The sequence below is a fragment of the Gekko japonicus genome, unplaced genomic scaffold, assembly GCF_001447785.1.
Source record: "Gekko japonicus isolate JY-2015 unplaced genomic scaffold, Gekko_japonicus_V1.1 scaffold3338, whole genome shotgun sequence".
Classification (NCBI taxonomy): domain Eukaryota; kingdom Metazoa; phylum Chordata; class Lepidosauria; order Squamata; family Gekkonidae; genus Gekko; species Gekko japonicus.
In genome coordinates this window covers 76,887-83,525 of record NW_015165339.1, presented here as the reverse complement: position 1 = coordinate 83,525, position 6,639 = coordinate 76,887, and positions in this window count along the sequence as shown.

Genomic DNA, 6,639 nt, shown 5'->3' with positions numbered 1-6,639 from the left:
AACCGGTGGGATGGGGGTACTTACCTCCTCCTGCTGCTTCCTCCTCTTCCTCCTTGGTGTGGAGCTCCCTCCCCCACGGATATCGTGGGCCCGCCCCTTGTTATTACTCTTGGCAATAAAGCCTCTGGTTCTGGTTGACCGGTCTGATGTGAACATTCATGAATATTCAAAGTTCTCAGGAAACAAAGCTGTCAGAATGTTTTTGAATCTGTGTCTGTAGGTGGGTAGGGGAGGTTTCTGAAGTGGAAATTTTACCTTTTGGAAAGGAATAGCTTTGTGAGGTGGGATAAGGCATTGAAAGGAGAAAGTACGGAATATAAGGGACAGAGAGATCAGAAGGAAGGGCATATAGTATGCCATGGATGCTCAGCATGATGGATTTTTTGGACAGCTTGCATGTATAAGTGCAGAATTGTACCAAGGTATATCCTTTAATTGTATCAGCATTGCAGTGAAACCTGTTTCTACCTTTGATATCCAGATCTTCATGATCAAAAGCATCTCTGGTGATGTTCATGTCTAGGAAGTTGGACCTCAAAAAGGTTTAGCAAAATCAGGAATAAAAACCAAAGGATTTAGCATTTCAAAAAATTGTGACAATAACTTTTATTAAACAAGAGGCTTCCATGCACACCAATGGAGCCTTCTTCATTATTTATCTCATTGAATGAAGGCGATCCAGGCATACCTTAATTTTTGACTTAGATCTTGTTTTACTAACTTGCAAAAAGCCACACCCACAGCTCCACACATTTATTAAAGGAGACATGCATTTCTCGGCTAGGTTAAAAATAACAAATCTGTAAGGCAATCAAATCACAAGAAGGGGGGGGGGAATGAATCTTGTGTTACCCAAAGAGGCAGTCTCCTATTTAATCGGAAGAATTAAGAAGAGAAGGAGGCCCACATGCAAGGAAAGGTGTGAAGTATGGTGCCGAGAACACACACACAGACTAGCAGGGCAAAATGCTGCCTGAGTTCAGGGGAACATGCTTGCTCCCAAAGCAATAACTTGGGCCCCGGTCACACGAGAGGATTTGGGCCGGGAGAGGGATGGATCGGGGGCGGAGCAAACGGGCGCGATCCCACCGCAACATCTGGGAAGCGTTGCGTGCCCGTCCCCAATCCGGCCCTTCCGACGGTAATCCGCAGCAAAATAGATCCGAACGGCCGCATCAAAGTCAGCCGTGGGATCGCCAGCGCGTTCTTCCGCCGGCGCATCCCCGGCTCCTAGCCGAACTGTGCATGCTCAGACATGCGCAGTTCGGCAGCCTCCCGTGGCTTCCTCCCCGGTCTCCCCGGCATCTGATCATGCCGGGGAGCAATTGCATGGTGGCTCACGGGATCTGTATGATCCCGCCGCCGCGTGCCTATTTTGGTGCAGCTTTTAAAAGCCGCACTTTGCCCGTCCTTTTTTCCCCTCATGTGGCAGAGACCTTGATTGGTTTTCTGGAGATGGATAACATTTTGGGAGAGGCTTGATGTGTTTCTCATACTAATCTGGGAGAAACTTGATGGTTTTTCCTGATGTAAACTGAAAGTGTAATGACTCTTGATGACCCGTCAAGTACCAGATGGGAAAACTACCGGATTTGGTGAATAGCATTAAGTGTTGCATAACTAGGGTAAATGGGAGAGGGGAAGCAGGGCTTGATAATTGACGGGATTAGTACCATGTAAGAGTTTCTTGGGAGATTCATTGCTCCTAAATTATGCATCTCCTTAGTGGGGGGAGACAGTTGTTAGCTGGTCAGCTGCTTCTGACTCACCTTCAAAAATAAAGAAATATTTTCCCAGGCTTGTCTCTGGCTGGCATCCATTTTGTGTCATTTTAGGCCAGACAGTGTGTGTTTATGATTTTTGAGGTGATATTTGTATGAAGGGTGTTTATGCCTCCATCTCTCTACATGCCAAACTGCCCCTCTGCAGGAGAAGGGATCTGACTGCTAACACTTGTACCCTTGGATTCTATGAGGGCAATAGCAGTTGCTAAAATAAGTGACTAAACTGATAACACAGGAACATGGGATAGTCCCTTTTGGTTTGTCATTTTAATTGTTCTTTATTGACATTGTATTACAAAATAATGAAAGCTACTTAAAATGTAATCGTCTGGTTTTGAAAAAAAATGCAACATACTAAAATATTATATGCTTGGAGTGAGCAACTCAGCATGCCTGGACATTGGGGAGGGCTACATCACGCTAAGTGTGTGTGTTATCAAAGATAGAATTAGTAGGCACACTGATAAACAAAAGCTATTGAGGAAGAATCAGCAGGGATTCTGTAAGGGGATATCTTGTCTCACTAACCTTTTAGAGGTCTTTGAAGGGGTGATCAAGCATGTGGATAAGGGTGACCCAATAGATGTTGTTTACCTGACTTCCAGAAAGATTTTGATAAAGTTCCTCATCAAGGCTCTTTGCTTTGTTCTGCCCCATTCAACACATGGCTCTTCATGGAGTTACACATCTTTAGGTCTCTCCTGTAGAAATAATGCCCTCATATTTACATACACATGATCCTGGATTATCTGGCCACTTGTGATACAGAAAGTACTCTTTAGATTAGGCTTCTCTCTCGGTCTTCAACTACAACCTGAATGTGAACTGAATGTACCTGAATAAATGTAAGTTTTGCTTTTAAAATAGACTTCTTTGGAGATTTTGTTTTCTCCATGCATTGTCATGCTTCTATTAGTGGACAAACTCTGCTATATGAACCAACTATCCCAATTGGGATAGCTTCTAGGAAATTGGCAGTAGAGGCACTGGTTTCATTTTACCTATGAATGTGGAGACAAATGATTCAATTGGATTGTGTATGGTTGGAAATTGTAGCTTCCACTTCTTCAAGATCATTCTTTGGCTAGTAGAAATACCCACTGTGTCCCACATTCAGTGTTCAGTGATACTAACTCTTCTAGCATCCCTATGTATATAAAACAAGGACTAAAACACATGTATCATAAAAGTTGTTCTCAGCTGACAGTGTTAGAATGTCAGTTGAACAACTCAAGTTATTGTTTACAAAAGAGGTTAATTAAAAGACTCTGAAATGTATTTATTGGTTGGAAAGTACATGGTGTAAATATGTATGAGAATAATGGTGAAGCATTTCTTTTTGCTTTAACACTAGAGGCATTAAAACCTGCACATTCAAACTTCTGATGCGATCTCTTAACTAATTCCAGCCTAGACCTGATAAAATTGGCTAGATTTTATTGTATACAATTATAATTCCCCTCTAAAATTTGTGTAAGGAACAATGAGTAGAACATAAAAAGTTTTGAAGGTGCGAAGAGGAATTGTTATGGTTATAATGGTATTTGTCAGGATACCTCTAGTGATGGTTAGAGAACTATAAAAATAAGAGCTTGTTTGAAACCAGCCAGGGAGGCAGTGGGGCCCTTGGATGACCAAGGGGTAAAAGGAGTACTGAAGGATGATAGGGAAATGGCTGAGAAGCTAAATGCATTTTTTGCCTCTGTCTTTACTGTGGAAGATGAGAAGTGCTTGCCCACTCCAGAACCGCTGATTTCGGGAGGGGTGTTGAAAGACCTGAGCCAGATTGAGGTGACGAGAGAGGAGGTCCTAAAATTGATAGACAACTTAAAAACTGATAAATCACCAGGCCCAGATGGTATACATCTGAGAGTTCTGAAAGAACTCAAATGTGAACTTGTGGATCTCCTGACAAAAATATGTAATCTTTCCTTAAAATCTGCCTCCATTCCTGAGGACTGGAATTTAGCTAATGTCACTCCCATCTTTAAAAAGGGTTCCAGAGGAGATCCGGGAAATTACAGGCCAGTCAGTCTGACGTCGATACCGGGTAAATTGGTGGAAACCATTATTAAGGAAAGAATTAGTAGGCACATAGATGAACAAAACCTATTGAGGCAGACTCAACATGGGTTCTGTAAGGGAAGATCTTGTCTCACTAACCTGTTAATGTTCTTTGAGGGGGTGAACAAACATGTGGACAAGGGGGATCCAATAGATATTATTTACCTTGACTTCCAGAAAGCTTTTGATAAAGTTCCTCATCAAAGGCTCCTAAGCAAGCTCAAAAATCATGGGATAAAAGGACAAGTCCTTTTATGGATCAAAAACTGGCTAATTAATAGAAAACAGAGAGTGAGTATAAATGGGCAGTTCTCCCAGTGGAGGGGGGTAAGCAGTGGGGTACCACAGGGATCAGTACTTGGTCCACTGCTTTTTAACTTGTTCATTAATGATTTGGAGTTGGGAGTAAGCAGTGAAGTGGCTAAATTTGCGGATGATACGAAGTTGTTCAGGGTGGTGAAAACCAGTGAGGATTGTGAGGCACTCCAAAGGGATCTGTCAAAGATGGGCAAGTGGGCGTCAACATGGCAAATGGGGTTCAATGTGGCCAAGTGCAAGGTGATGCACATTGGAGCCAAAAATCCTAAATATAAATACACATTGATGGGGTCTGAACTGGCAGAGACTGAGCAAGAGAGAGATCTTGGAGTTGTAGTGGATAACTCACTGAAAATGTCGAGACAGTGTGTGACTGCAATAAAGAAGGCCAATGCTATGCTGGGGATTATTAGGAAGGGTATTGTAAACAGATCAGCCAATATCATAATGCCGCTATATAAATCAATGGTGCGACCTCATCTGGAATACTGTGTGCAATTCTGGTCACCACACCTTAAAAAGGATATTATAGCTTTGGAAAAAGTGCAGAAAAGAGCAACTCGAATGATAAAAGGGTTGGAACACTTTCCCTATGAGGAACGGTTAAGGCGCTTAGGGCTCTTTAGCTTGGAGAAAAGACGACTGAGGGGGTTAGAACGGATAAGAGGAAGTACTTCTTCACCCAAAGAGTGATTAACACATGGAATTCACTGCCACAGGAAGTGGTGGCGGCTACAAGCATGGACGGCTTCAAAAGGGAATTAGATAGGCATATGGAGCAGAGGTCCATCAGTGGCTATTAGCCACAAGGTATAGATAGGGGCTCTGGGGCAAGTGATGCTCTGTCTTTTTTGTGCTTGGGGGGGGCAACAGTGGGAGGGCGTCTAATGTCCTGGCCCCACTGGTGAAGTGCTTACAGCAGATGGGTATTACCTGAGCCGAAAGAGAATTCCTGGAGGTAAAAGAAAATTTAGAAACACTGCAAGTCTATTGTCATTATTTATGTACTAAGAGTAAGGCCTGTTGTGGGAAGAAATACAATGAGCTCTAGAAGGAAGCTCAAGGTGAGTGTCCCCGACTGTGGCTGGTGGGGCGGCAGAGGAAAGGGGAAAATAGAGGGAGGCACGCCATGCTTATTTCCTTCTGCTTAGATATAAGACAGGGCTGTCTCAAGTTATTTTGCTGCCCGAAGTGGGTAGTATGGGAGGACAGCCTCATGGTAACAGGTATGGTTCCCTCCACCCCTGACTTATGTTGATCTGGGGCTATGCAGTGGCAGCTAAGGTAGAAAAGTACCTCCTCCTATGCCATGTCTTCTGGGTTCCAAGGGTCTGGAAAGCCAGTTACAAGGTTGCCAACTCTGGGTTGGGAAATACCTGTAGATTTTAGGGGTAGAGCCTCAGGAGGGCAGGGTTTGGGGTGCAGAGAGACCTCAGCAGGGTATAAAGCCCAAAGCAGCCATTTTCTCCAGGAGAACTGATCTGGGAGATCTCCAGGTGCTGCCTGGGGGCTGGCAATACTAAGGGGAGGGCCAGATCTGTAGATTTGAGGGGTAGAGCCTGGGGAGGGCAGGGTTTGGGGAGCGGAGGGACTTCAGCAGGGTAGTGCCATAGAGTCCACTGCCCAAAGCAGCCATTGTAATAGCTGGAAAATTTTCTGCAGGGGAAATGATGTGCTGTGGCTGGGTAACACGGTGATTTCTGGGAGATCTCCAGGCCCAAAAGGGAGACTGGTAACTCCAGTGACTGTTTAAGGGAAAATTGGGGTATGTATTTTACCTCAGGACACATTCAATGACTCCCAACAACAACAGCAAACTGTTTAGAATGTTAGAGGCAAAGTCCAGTCAGGCCGCATATGCAAATGACCTCTGTGTTCTGACTGGCTACTGGGGGGAGAGGAACAGCAAACTGTTTAGAATATTGGAGGCTAGACTCAGGCAATGCAGCCAGTGGATAGGGACAGCTTCTGAGTGACAGATCAGGGAGCCAACTGATTTGGGAGCATGTGGAATGTTCAGGAGAGTCGATGACCAAAACAGAATTATTATATAGAGAGATGATACGAAGCACTGCTTTTGACTTCACTCTCATAGTGAAATATGAAGGAAGAGCTATATGTATGCTGTGAAACTTCAGGAATGTTAAAAAATGTAGAGAGGCCAAGGGACTACTTTAGGTTGTGGGTTTGGGGGGGAGTCTTGACAGAAACCATAGTTTCATAATTCAAATAGCTTTTGCAATACCCTGCAGTTTCTAGAGCAACGTGTCATGCAGATACATTTTAACAAACTGAAGCTGAAATTATCCTTAATATCTTAAAACTAACTGTGCAGATCTTGGCAAGTACATATGGTATTTGGAACAGAATCTTTTAAAATAATTTTATTTTAAATCTAGGAATAAGGCCCACTGTGGAAATAAATACAATGAGTTCTAGACAGAGGCTCTGGATGGGTGCCCCGGCCTTGGGC